Source organism: Anomalospiza imberbis, chromosome Z (assembly GCF_031753505.1).
Source record: "Anomalospiza imberbis isolate Cuckoo-Finch-1a 21T00152 chromosome Z, ASM3175350v1, whole genome shotgun sequence".
NCBI lineage: Eukaryota > Metazoa > Chordata > Aves > Passeriformes > Viduidae > Anomalospiza > Anomalospiza imberbis.
The window spans coordinates 46,919,198-46,932,791 of record NC_089721.1 but is presented as its reverse complement, the minus strand read 5'-3'; the positions used below and the strand labels follow the sequence as shown (position 1 = coordinate 46,932,791).

Here is a 13,594-nt window from a genome sequence, read left to right as displayed (position 1 = left end):
GTAATTTCTCCTTTACGTGTTGCCTCTGAATTTTTGTGGGTTGACTGGTTAAGACTCAGGTGACCATATAAATAATAGGCTGTAGAAATTTCAGGAAATAACATGGGATGATATTTCCTAAGCAATAAATTAAGATCTTTTTCTTACAGCAGTGGCAATGATGTGCAGTGACAGTGACATGCTAGGTACTCTCCAAACACACAATGGAATGTGTGCAATGGAAAAACATCTAGGAGGAAGACAAAGTGAAAGAAAAGAGGGAAGTAGAACACTAAAAGCTAATTACTATTGAAAAAGACAAGATTCTCTGCAAGAAAAAAACAAGATTAATGAAAATCCCTAAAGACACCCATAGTTTGTTTGGTGTCAGGGATTAAAAACAAAGTTAAAAGTGGAAATAGTAATGGCCTGTAGAGAAATTCATGTGTTCTGGCTGGAGAAGAGCTATTAAGCAAGGTATAAAAATGCCTTTGTGAGAAACTGCCAGTCACAGAGAAATGAATGATTGCTTAGCAGAGTGTCATGAGAGATGATGAATGTAGAGAGACACACTTACAAAACAGTGAAAATGGAAAAATAAATTCAAACCCAAACAATCCTGTAATTTCAAGGAGAAACTGAGCAGAGAACAGCAAGACACATTGCAAAGGTAAATAGCAAGTAAAATATAGCACATACAGCCTACATGTTCATTTCTTCTGTGCCATGACACATTTTCATTTTGCAGTCCTATACCACTAGTACAGTAATAGTGAGAACACTAGGCAAGTAATCCACCACTAAAATTGCTGCCAAGCTCCTCCCTGTTTTCAGAGGCAAATCAACTTTAGATATGGTACACAGACATGAGAAGGAGTGTGTGGTACCCTGGGAGGACCTGGAGAGGTCTTGCACTTAAAAAAGGCAGGAAGTTGTGAAACCAAATAAACAACTCACTGACCACATCACTGTTTCGATTCTAGGTGAGTCATCTGTACCTTCCTCACCTTCACAAGTGCTTCTGTGCAGACTTTGTCTATAGAGTAAAGATGTTCATGTCGAACAACCAGGGACAAGGATCTTCATTTGTTCCAAAGGCTGTTAAAAGTACTTTCTGAATGTCTCCAGCCTACTTTTTCCTCCTTCCATTTTGCATCCTTTCCTACTGCTCTTTGAAAAAAGTCCTGGTTATTTAGAATGGAGTCCAGATTGAGTAAGAGCAGTGTTCAGCTGCTTTGATCCTATTCCTCATGGCCTATATAGCTGCAGGAGCAAAGTTTACTCCTGCCATAGCCACTTTATTCTGCATGCATTGTTGTGATTTCCATGGTAAGTGGGTACTGGTCAGTGTACGCAGCATCAGCAGCAGCACCAGCAGCTACAGCAGCACCGTTTGGAGCAGTCTGATCTGTGTGAGGAAGTGTTTTGTGCAGCCTGAAGGAGCTATCACAGAAGAGCTGTCAGAGTAGTAATCTCTTTCTACACGAAAGGAAATGAAAAAATGTCACAAAGGCAAATTGAAAAGAGAACAGAAGGCGAGGGTTGCACGTACTTGAACATAACACAGCAAAGCTCAAAGTTTCAAACAAATGTAACAGCATGGTTACATTTGCAACCAGGGAACTAATTTTTTGGTGATGAAGAAGGTGTGAGTGTAGGAGAGGCTTTTGCTTTTCAGACATAACCAGAATAAAGGCAACAATGGAGCAGTCTGCTTCCCTCCGATAGCTCAAGACAGTAGCTCAGGATACAGAAAAGGTTGTCTGAGTAAGACTAACCACCATGGGAGAGCAGCAGAGGTGTGGAAGTGGAGATCAGGTCAATGGGTGAGAAGTGGTGACTGAAAAATACACTTGAAGCCCTTTGGTGCCTCAGTGAAAGTGGGAGAGGAAGGGGGAGTAGGGCTCACTGAGGAATCATTGCAGGGATTTCACTGCATCTTGACGTGGTGGGCTTACTTCTACTTATTTCAAAAGTGCTGCAGAAAGGGATTCCTGGGATAACTGATTACATCCATAACTAGCCTCATAGTTTTTTTTTTTTTTTTTTTTTTTTTTTTTTTTTTTTAATCAAAGATTCTGCTAGAAGTATTAATATATTACAAATATATGCTGAAAGGAATTCTTTTTTAAAAATAAAAACAATAAAGTTCTTGGGAGGAAATAAAAAATGAGGCAAGAAAAAAGGCTAGTTATAACTAATTTTGTTGCTAAGATTCTTAAACTTATGTGAAAATATTTAGTAACATTTTTGCGTACCCCATTATATTTCTAAGCTGTATATCCTGATGGCCAACTCTATTGCTTTCTGGACAAGAAAGGACTGGCAAATCAGCTATTTATTTACTCTGGTTATTAGAGTATTGCATCTTTTAAGCTGTGTAAAGAACAGTAACGTATCACAATTGCTTTCAAGAGTAAATGAAGTTTGGTTGCAGTCTCCTCAAGGCAGGAATTTTATGGCCTGTGCAGTGCTTGCCCAAAGAAGCCTTGGTAGAGCAGCATTTACTTGTATGCTTGTAATAATAATAGTAATATATTTTTAGTTTACTGAACCTTTTTTTTTTCTCTGAAGAATTAAGTGTCTGAGGTACCTTAAAACTATACCCTGCCCTGGGAAGGACTTTTTCTTTTCTGTAGTGAATTTGGTGTTCAGGGTTCACAGATTTAAGGACTGCAAATATTTTGTCTCCCCCAAAATAATGAAAACCAAAAACTGAAAATGTTTTCCAGGTAATGAAAAACAATAATTGCTCACTCTGCCTCCTTGTGCTTTTATATTGTTGTATTCTGTTGTAATGCTCTAACCATATTTGCTTGACAAATCTGGGACTCTCTGGAGGTGCCTGCTGTATAATGTACCCTTAATTTCAAGATGCTCATTTAGGGTCTTGTCTAGTCTATTAGGATCTGAAAGAATGTGACTTTATATTATTGTAGAGGATCTCTCTTTCTACCAGTGCTTTTTCTTGGCATTTGTGGTAGGTAGTGTACTCTGGTCAGGAAATGCTGGGGTCTATCATCCCCAAAGCTCTGAATTGTTCAGAAGGATGTCTGCCCACTTCTGGACATTTCTCTCTTAGGTGAAGAGACAGTTTTGCTGTCATCAGCCAATAAAAGGTTATTATTCCTTCCTAGTTGAAGGAATCTCATAAGCTGTGAATCATCCATATGAGGAAAAGTCAGGTAGATCAACTCAAATTGGCTGGCTGGATAAACCAATTCTGAAAGGATGGGAGAGTGATCCTGTAATCCATTTTGCAGTGTTTGCAGGTAGCAGAGAATGGTAACAACCAACCTTCAACCAGAACACCCATTTGCCAGCTGAGCATCTCTACAGTCCCCTGAATAATTAGCTTGGGTTTTTTGTTTTCTCTGAGCAATCTGTGTCAGGAATACCAAACAAAAGTCTTCTGTAAATAAGTTATCCCCATATGATGTGAGTTTTCTGCTGTTTCCTGACAGTTTATTAATATTTAATTGCATTTGCCATATTCAGCCAAGAATGAAATCTAAGTTAAAATGCTGAAGAAAGTCACAATGGATTTGGCTGCCAAAACAATGCTTAGATAAATTAAATACAGGCTAATAATCTGTTTCCTTAAAATCTTAGAAAGATGATGGAAAGAGAAATGTTAGACATGAAGTCCACATGGAATCAAAAAACAACTTACTTTTTATCAAGCAACAACTTACTGAAAGACTCTTACACTCAAGGCTGCGTTTTCTGAGTGCCTATATGGGTTTAAAAACAGTAGAAGAAATAGGTGCTGTTTGCACACAGCAAGGCCCTTTATATTACCATTGTTCTTTTCGTCAGTGCTAATAAGCAGATGCATTACCCAATAGTCCTGGTAATTAGTCTATCATCAGAAGGAGCTGGTGTTGCAAGTATGAGTAAAGATGAGAAAGATAAAGATAACTAATTTAGAACAGGAAGGGCAATGTGCTTGGTGACTATCATCACTGCACTTACACTCTACAGGGAGAAAAATAGGTATAAAACACAAGGACATTTTTAAATGCTGCAGAAGATTTTACTGGATGCCTAAGAATAGAAAAACCAATTCATTTACATTGTTACATTTTCTAGGTTATTTGCTATGAGAAGCACCCATTTTCTCTGCAACTGCAGATGTTAGGTTTAATTTCTGATCAATAGAAAGAGACAGTAATTGAGGTCAAACCTGCAAATTGTAGTACCAGTTTGTGTAGCTGTTTTCCTCTTTAAAAAGCTACTAATTGATTTATCGCTTTCTTACTGTGATCCTCACTGTTTTTTTTTCTTTAGCAGTTCTCTTTTCTGCAGAGTAAGTAAATAAATAATTGATCACTTGTAGTTTATTTTTCCCTCCCTGACCCATGTATGATATTTAGAAGAAGCTTAAATGTCTCAAAAGCTTTACACTGTTTTTTCAACTTAAAAAACCCATCCAGTTGATTTTTTCTCCCCAGAGAGTCATATTGTTGAAGGCCTTGAGGCTATTCAGTTTTGCCACTTGAGGAAACATGTAGAAGACATGTAGAACATTTTTCAGCTTGCTGACTGGAGCTGATTATAACAGCTGGGTTTTTTTTTTTTTAAGTATGTAATTACATTACATTTCAAGTTTTGTTCTGCTTTTTTTTATACCACCTGTTATGGACTCCCAGTAAACAATATAAATATATTATGTAGTTCTTTAGCCAATTGATCATGGTTACATTTGCATAGCATGCAAGTTCATAACTGGTCTTTGGAAAAGAGGAAAAAATATTTGATGAAAGTTACTTTTCGTAAAGAAACTTTGACTTAACAAGCATTTCTTTTAGCAGTGGTGCTGTTGTTAAAGGCTCTTACCCCTTGCCTTTATTCTCAGCCTATGCTTGAATAGCTTTAACGTCACCCTTCTTTGTCACAGATGAAACGAGTTTCCAAGCCAAATTTGCCTTTATGAATGGGGTTAGCTCAATTTAGTTTCATACACTCTCAGTTGTAAAGATACCACTGGTTGTGAGATCATACAGTGGCTTAGATTACAGAGGTCCTCTGTGACAAAAGCTGGAAAAAAGACAGAAAAAAATATTTCAGAACCAAATTATCTTAAGGAGCTGTAATAACTGAAGAGCTGAAACAAGGATCCTCTGGAAGCTGGACCCAGGCTGGATATCATGTCCCATAGCTATTCTCATTATGTTAATGAAGACTATTAAAGGTAAACCTTAACATTCTGTAAGTGAAGAATAAAGTCATATTAATTTTCACCACTTTTCTGAGCAGACACTTCAGTAACTGCTATCCACCATTTCTTTCAGGCTGCAAATCAGACTATGGTATTTCTGTTAGCTAAGAAAAAGGTGTGCAGTACATTACTGTTGAAACTCAGTATGCAAAGTTATGAGACAGATTCCAGCCTGGACTGAAGTGGTCCCTTCTGTCCCTAGCCTGACTACATTTTGGGCAGGATTTACAAAGTGGGACACTGGTGAAGGAGTGGTCGGAACCACCAGTGTTTTTATGGACAAACACAAAGGAACCTGCTTTGGAGAGGTTTTTGGTAGCTAATATCCAACTGATATTTAATATTTAGAAGGTACAATTTTCTATTGTAACAATTCAATTGCTCTTGTAATTTTCTTTCTGTGATCTGTTTTGACAGTGTTTATCAAATAATCATGTTTATTTTTCAAATGGATTTACTTGATCTCTTAGTAGATGAATGTCTTTGATGAAAATAAGATGAACAAGAAATAGCAAGTCTGGTGTTTCCAAACACAGAAATGAGATAATCTTTTGTAAGACAGAAACTTGTAAACATCCAAAAATGCAAGGAGTACTAGCAGTTTGAATCACAGTCTGTCTCCTCATTCAGAAAAAACTTTGAAATTGTTGCTACTCACGAAAATGTAGCAGCTCTAAAACCTGTCCTGTAGTTGAAAACCAATTTGTCAAGTGAGGTGATCCTGTTCTTGAGAGAAAAAGTTTCTAAAGGTACTCCTCTCAGAAGCTATATATACAAGAAACCATGTCAGATGGCTCTTAACAATAGAAGGGTAGGAAATGTGATGTGGTTCCTAATTCACAATAATAACTTGTGGTTTTATTTTTTCTTCTCTGCTGACTTAAAAATACAGCTATGTGTTATCTTATCCAGCATTGCCATTCTCTAAATAATGGTTATAGTATTTTCTTTTTCCCTCTGAGTATGTTTCATTTTTTAAATGCAGGTAAGTTAACTGTATTGTTTTAGGTCCCATTCAATGTGACTGCTTTGTCAATGGTACTATGATAATGAAAAGATGAGCTGCTTTGATATTAAATAAACATACTGTCAGGGTGTGAAAGGCTTCCTCCCCTATGATGTGCTTTTATGAATTGGAATTGTCATCCAGTACGGCTCAGGTGTGCTGTAGGGTCACCACTGAGCACCGCTGCCCTTCCCTATTAGTGTCCTAGTGAGTCCACTTTTGTGGCTTTACAAAACAGATTAAAAGATACAAAAGAGAAAAAAAAAGCCTTAATGATTGCTGTGACTTCAGTGAAATCCAATCTGGAGAAATTTGACAGGTTGTTTTTATGAACACTGTACACACTAGAGGTTTCCTTGAGATGTAGTTATATCAAGTTTTAAAACAGACTTAAAATTTGGGGAAAATTTCTCCTGTATTAACTCAGACTTGGCAAAAACAAGGAAATGAAGATGCACTTTGGTTTGTGATATCTGAGTCAATACATGGAGCAATTTTGCATATGGGTAGTATTTCAACTATGGGTAGTATTTCAATATGACACAAAAAAAAGACAATTAAAAAAATCACTAATGGAAGGAATAATTTCCTTCAGGAGGCTTGGTGAATGAAAGGAAACCAGAACCATAATTCTGTTTACTAGTGGAATTGTTTAGTTATTTGACGCTGCAAACAAGTATGGCTTGATAATTTCTGTATTCTCTTGATTTTATTAAAAGGGCAGTGTGAAGTGAAACTCTTTATATATTTTTATCAGGCTCAGAAATGTCAATTACTGTTGTAAATTTTATGTCTTCCTACCCAGCTGATGAGGGACAATGGAAAATGGTCTGAAGGATAAGATGGATTCTGAACTATACAGGTATGTAGGACAGATCTGTGTGCTCCTCATGCCTGTGCCTAGAGCACCATGTGGCATTTTGCTGTCTTTTTCAATTTACATCCTTCTCTTCACAACAGTATTTCTACAATAAAATAAAGGCCTCAGCTTCACCCTCCTTGTAATTTATCTTGTTAGTCTAGTGTGTAGGTGGGGATTCCTTACAGATCGCACTACAGTGTAAAATCTGAGCACTCAGTCTTCTGCCTAAGAAGTAAGGGCTTTGTCTCAAAGAAATCAGACAGAATTTTAAGAATATTATTAGAAGGCTTGCTTCAGGCATATTTTTAACAGAAGTTTTCTGTGTCATAACATTTGGCACATTACAAAGTACTATCCCTCATTTATTTTAGCAGAGAGTGTCTAAATCAGATAGCTGAAGATCTAGCAAATAAATTCAAAAGCATATGGGTTCTTCAGGCTTTCTAAAAATAATTTACTAAATGCTATAAGGTCTGCAAATTAAAATTGGTAGTATTAGTGTCATACTGAACAGGACACAAGAAGAAAAAGGTGCATCATATGACCACAAATGTATTAGCCATATTCATCATGAATACTTAAAAAAGAGGGAAATTGGGCTTTTCACAGAGAAGAATTTTCAAGTTCAGGTATACTGAGAACAAGAACTACTTTCTCTACAGTGCCTTAACCCTGGTTGCCTCTGCTGTCCTGTACTGCAGGACCAGGTTTAGTGGAATGAGGAAGAGATTAACATGTGCACAGGTCCTCAGCTCCTGCAAAAATAATTAGTTTTGCTTAGCTCAGCTACAATAACTTTTCAACTAAACTAAATCACACCACAACTAGTGACTTCATCAGAACCCTTTTCTTGTCCATATCATATAGTAAAACATCCTAGCTTTTCCTCTTCTTTTAGCTACTAACAAATAACTTGCTTTGGAAATAGCCCTGCATTAATAATTCAGCTTTACTTTAAGGTCAATTACAATACAAAGCAGAAAAACATGACTGGTGCCTCTGCTTTGTCCTATCCAATGCTCCCAGGAAGCCTGCAGCCAGACATGGTCTAGAGAGGGAAGGAAGGATGGCAGCAGTGACCACACTTTTCTCCAGGCTAACACTGAGCTCAGCTTTAGCAATTTAGAGCATGAGAAGATATATTTTGTTATCAAAGGAATAGTAGATAATTACAGAGTGCATGGAAAGCAGATATTTTCAGTATTCCCCCCACTAGGTTTATTTAATATGCAGACTAATTCAGAGCATCTTCTGATATCAGCTCCAGGGATATATATTTCCTTTATTTAAAAATAGGTCAGTAGAAAACCTAACACTTCCTCAGCTACCTGATTGCTTTGTTTGCAAGTCCAGAATATCATCTGGAAATGAGAAATAAAAAGTGACAAAGGGCCTAGAAGACCTTTTTGTGCTAAATTCATTCACTGCCTTTTTTTTTTTCCCAAGTTCACAGGAATTTCAGCCACTGTTATAAGCATCTGAATAATTTCTTGCATAGTCCACAGCAGATAGGGGAAGTAGTTTGTTGGAGAGGATGGTTTTCTTACTGGTGGAGAAGATCCTGCAAGATGTGGCTCTGATGGCAGCTTCACATGTGATGAAGCAGATACTGCTATTGTGTCTGAGTTGAAAAAATCATTGGAAAGCAGCTCATGCTTCTCTTCCTGTTTTTGTTCACTTCACCTAGGTGCACCATTGAGAAGCCCTGTAATAACATGAATGAGTCATTTCTTATGTTGCTTAATATTTGTTTTGAAATTCTGACACAGATTTGAGCACCTGACTTCTCCTTCTTCTATGATGACTTGGTTTAAAAATCAGTTGTGGGATTGTTGAACACTTGATTTAAGGAGTAACAACAGGTGCCAGCTCTGATCGAGCAGAGACATGCTTCTGAGCATTTGAGAGCAGAGTTAGTCTCTGGAATGGCTCAAGGATTTTTTTGTGTATGGTGCAGTGATTCTCTCTCTGGAGTCTCAAAAAGTATTTTTGTGGTCCTGAGGCATACATAGAGACAGCATCTATACATGCAAACAGAGGGAACTTGTTTTTGTACCTGGACACTGAGTCTCAGTCAGGGAGACCACCCAAGGTGGAGAGATGGGAACAAGAGGAAGAGAAAACTTCAGAGGCTCGATCAAGCAGGACTTTTTCCAGAGTGCAATGTACCAGGCAGGGACATCTGCTGTCTCTTCCAAAATGAATGTTGGGAGGAATCAACAAATGGAGCCGCTGGTTCATCAGACTGATAGTGGTCAAAGGTGCGAAAGGGCACCTAAATCATGCATGGGTTGATGAACAAATTAATGAAAAACAATTCTCTGAAGGATTGGCTAATGCACAGTGACTGTGTCAGGTTTGGGAGGTCTGTGAAGTGGAAAAGGTGAGAGGATGCAAGGAGGGCACTAGAGGGAAGAGTCAGAGATGCCTGTCTTCCACAGCTGGATGTGCTTATGTGGCCATAAAGTTTATAGCCACAGGAGGGACCTTCAGTCCAGTCCAGGAGAGGTATTCTTATTTATATTTATGCAAAAGTACAAAAACTATTTTGAAATTGCAAACCATAAGAAGAGTGGACTATTACTTTGAATAATGTCCTAGAAATATTTTTGAAGATGGCAAAAATGACAGGGGATTTTAATTTTTCAATGCTTTTAACAAATACTTTTCTCTGCTCATGCATCTAAAATGTTTCTAACATGTTAATGCATAGTCAAGGATATTGACATTGCTGGGAAGAGTGGGGGTTTTCCATCTCAGATAGATGACTTCCCCCTTTGTCATGGGAAATATTTTAACTCAGAATTCTTGTATGGGCTCTTAGCATTAAGTCATACATTACGTTTCAGGAATTCTGTGAGGTAGAAGGAAATTATAAAATCTAGATGGAATGGTTTTCAGAAGCAACCTCAGTCTTGCAAGAAGCCTTCCCTAAGATGTTTTAGTACTTGTGACTCACGTTGGAGTGTGATACTAATTGTTAGTGCCAATGTTTGCAATGGAGCCCACTAATTCAGTGTGGCTCCACGTTTGGGTCGTCAGATTAGAATATCATTGGAAACTTCCTCTAATTCAGTCCCACTAGCTTCAGTGGGTGTTAAGAGCCACTCTACATAAACATGTGAGTCTCACTGGCTGTTCTGCATTTATATTAAAATGTTTCTATTTATATAGATATATATAAATATATATAATATATATTATAATATATATTGTATATAAAACTTATATATTTATTTTTATTAAATTTTTTATATTTTCATTTGAGCTCTCTGTTCTGTCCTGAAGACAAACAAAGGTGCCTAAGGGACTTTATTTGCCCTCACAGGTGCCTCTGGTATGGGAACTGTCCGTACAATGTCCCCATAGCCTCAGCTCACCAAGAATTGATTTAGGTGGGGCCTCTGTCAGGGCATGGACAGTCCAGCACAATGTTTTCTTGGCTCACGAAGCAATGAGTAACTTAGATACACTTGGCAGCCTCTACCAGAGTGGCACAGCTCTCACATGACAGATCAGTGTGGTTAAAAACAGGAAGGTCAGCTTCCATTTTTAAACTATGGGGTGCTGTATAAACACTAGGATATGTGAACTTGTCATATCTAGCAGTGATCAGTGCAGTTAAATGATGTAACCGGCATAATGTCAGGAGCTGGTAATTAATATGAAACACATTTAACCATGGTTGTTCTCTTTACCTTGACTTACAACACAGCACATATAAAGAGAGCCATGATAAAAAATGCATTAATTTTTGTTGTGATGAAACAAAACCTAAGTGCTGGACTGTTTGTTGTCTAAATCATGAGAAACCAGGGACAGAGCACAAACCATAACTCCTGGTTATGGTTTTGTTCTGGTGCTTCCTGCCAATTAAGAAGGCAGCAGTTTCTTGAGCATGCCCTCCATGTAAACAACCCAGGGTTGATCACTGGGCAGTCTTGCTCTATTAGTGTGCCGTATACTGGTTTGATTGACCTGCTGACAGTAATGATTTAATTACTCTGACAGGCACAGAATCCAGGTTGCAAATAGTGTGTGTATATGAATAAGATATTGTCATGGTTTGACACTGGCACGATGCCAGCGCCCCCATGAAAATATACTTTTCTAAATAATTGCTGTGAGATGTGATCAGGAACAGAGCAGAGCAGGCCCATCTTAGTAACAAAGGAAAGAACTTTATTAAACTACTACTACTAGAAAAACCACAAACACTAAATCCTGGATGAAGACTTCCTAAAACACCCCTCCTCCTCCCACCTAATTTCTAAACAAACTTAACAGTGAGACACCACCCAGGATCTTCATCAAGTTGCTAACCTTCAGATATTCAAATACTCAATCTTTCAAGGGAGACAGGAGTCTCTCCTGTGCCACAGACCCCCCCCCCAGGAAACACAACTGCCACCCTTGTGTTTCCATGTCACACATGGCAACTGCCCGGAGAAAATCTGCCATGGTGACACTCTCCTTTCCATGTCACAGTGCTCTCACCACCGTGCATGAACAGACTGCTCACAGGGCTCTTTTAAGGATGCTTTGCCATGGACCAAAAGAGACAACAGTTCAGTTTCTCATTTTGGGACTACAGTCCCCCCCATTTTCCCCTGGGGCTGAGGGTCCAAGAACAGAGGTCTTCTTCTCCTCTTCTTCTTCCTTGAAGATAGAGGGCTTCTCCACACCTTCTCCAACTCTCCTCTGTTCTCTCTACTCCTCTGCTGGTAATCACTGAAACAGGTCTCCTGGCACACCAACGCACCACCCTAAGTGCAGCTTCTGTTAGGAGAATTTGGTTCAGTCTATGGCTAACAAGAGAAGTCCAGCCACAAGCCACTCCATTATCTCCTTCCAACTCAAGAATTTCTTCTTCCATCATCTCGGATCCCAGACTGTCTCTCTGCTACTTCAAATCAAGGAAGAGTAATATTTCACAAAGCCTTCATTTCTCAGGAAAGGGTTAAAAGCTCAGACTCCCTGGACGGCTGATATCTCTGCCCAGCAGCCAATTCCCAAGGCCAAGGCTGGGCGCCTTCCTCCCCCCTTCTTCTCCTCCGCGCCGGCAAAGTTACAGGTGCCGTCCGGACTCTCTATCTCTTCCCTCTGGTGGGGGGGGGGAATGACAAAGGCATCTCCGCTTCTTTCCACCCTTCCATCCACAGGAGCTGGCTCGGTTCCAGTCCTTCTACCCCTCGGCTCACCTCGACCAGGCCTCATGGCTCCCCCTCCCCCACCCAGTCCCATGGCTGGGCAGGGGAGGTCTGCACAGCACCTTGACCGGAACCAAAGAGAGCGAGCTCTTGGGAGTTCTTGCTTTTAACCCCCTGTGTTCTCAGAGGCGTATCCCTATCTTCAGTGGTCACTTCAGGTGCCAATATCCAAACTTGACCACTGATTGGTTTGACCCAACTTCCTGAAAAAAAAAAAAATCACTTCCATGTCAAACCACGACAGATATTTTTTTAATGATCAGTGTAAAACCAACAGAGTAGAGAAACTATCATCAACTGCTGTACACGTCGATAAGGCTGCTGTTGAGGGAGGACCATCTCTGTTCCCTACTGTACAGAAGGAATGCAAAAAGATAAATTGATGATGTTAACTCCTTAATATACTGAAATTTGAGTTATATATATACACACAGTATTTAACTATTATCATAAAAAAATGGAATTCTGTATTATTTTTTTCTCATCTGCATTACATAGTTATGCCAATGAAATTTTGAATTTTAAAATTAACCCCAAAAAGTACCATATTAGTACAAAAAATACAATAATAAAATCTATTCTAGTTTAATCTCATCAAAAGTCAATCGTTTTGGTTGAAAATATGTGATGTGTCTAAAAACGTTTTATTTTTTAAAACTAAATTATAAGAGAAGAAAAAGGAGTGAAAATTAGCAGGAGTAAATATCTTATAAGAGACTAAGCTGCTAATTAGTTAAGACAGAAATATATATTAGGTTCATCATAAAGTCTAACTAAGAAAAAAATTGCCGCGGAAGATCTGAGATTTTCTCACTGCTGAATTACATAACTTGTAGAGGTTCAAAACTGTGTTTGAAGGGATTTAGATGTCCAAAACCAGAATAATGACATGATGAATTGCAATAGGGTCCTGTCATGTGTGTGGGGACTTCCATGAACCTCCAGTGTCTGATTTGAATACTCTTTGAAGCAAATGGTTTAGGTGCTCTCTAGTCACTGGCCTTGACATGGTCTATTCTTGACAGGGTTTTGCCTCTGGCTTTACTGAGAAGCAAACACCTCATGCTTATGCCATTTGGTAAGAAGAAACATGTTAGTCACTTAAACATATAATGGCCAATTTTTTTCATGGATGAGACTACTGAAATGCTTCTCATGAGCATAAGCTTCGATGTTCACCTGAGCTAGGGTCTGCACTAGTCATCTAGACAACCTCTACAGCAGTCTGCTGGCTCTGGTCAACAGTGACTCTTTGTAGTCCTTGAGAGGCTTGATATACTTTCATTTTATGGTCACAGAATCTCAAAAAAAAAAAT

General features: G+C 38.6%; 1 protein-coding gene across 1 annotated transcript in view; it reads left to right on the top strand.

Moving 5' to 3' along the window:
* Window positions 1–1,350: 1,350 nt before the first annotated feature.
* Window positions 1,351–13,594, top strand: part of TMC1 (transmembrane channel like 1) — an 82,618-nt gene continuing 70,374 nt past the window's right edge. The window contains exon 1 of the mRNA XM_068175897.1: window positions 1,351–1,805. The gene's annotated coding sequence lies outside the window, so the exon portion shown is untranslated. The remainder of the gene's footprint in view (window positions 1,806–13,594) is intronic.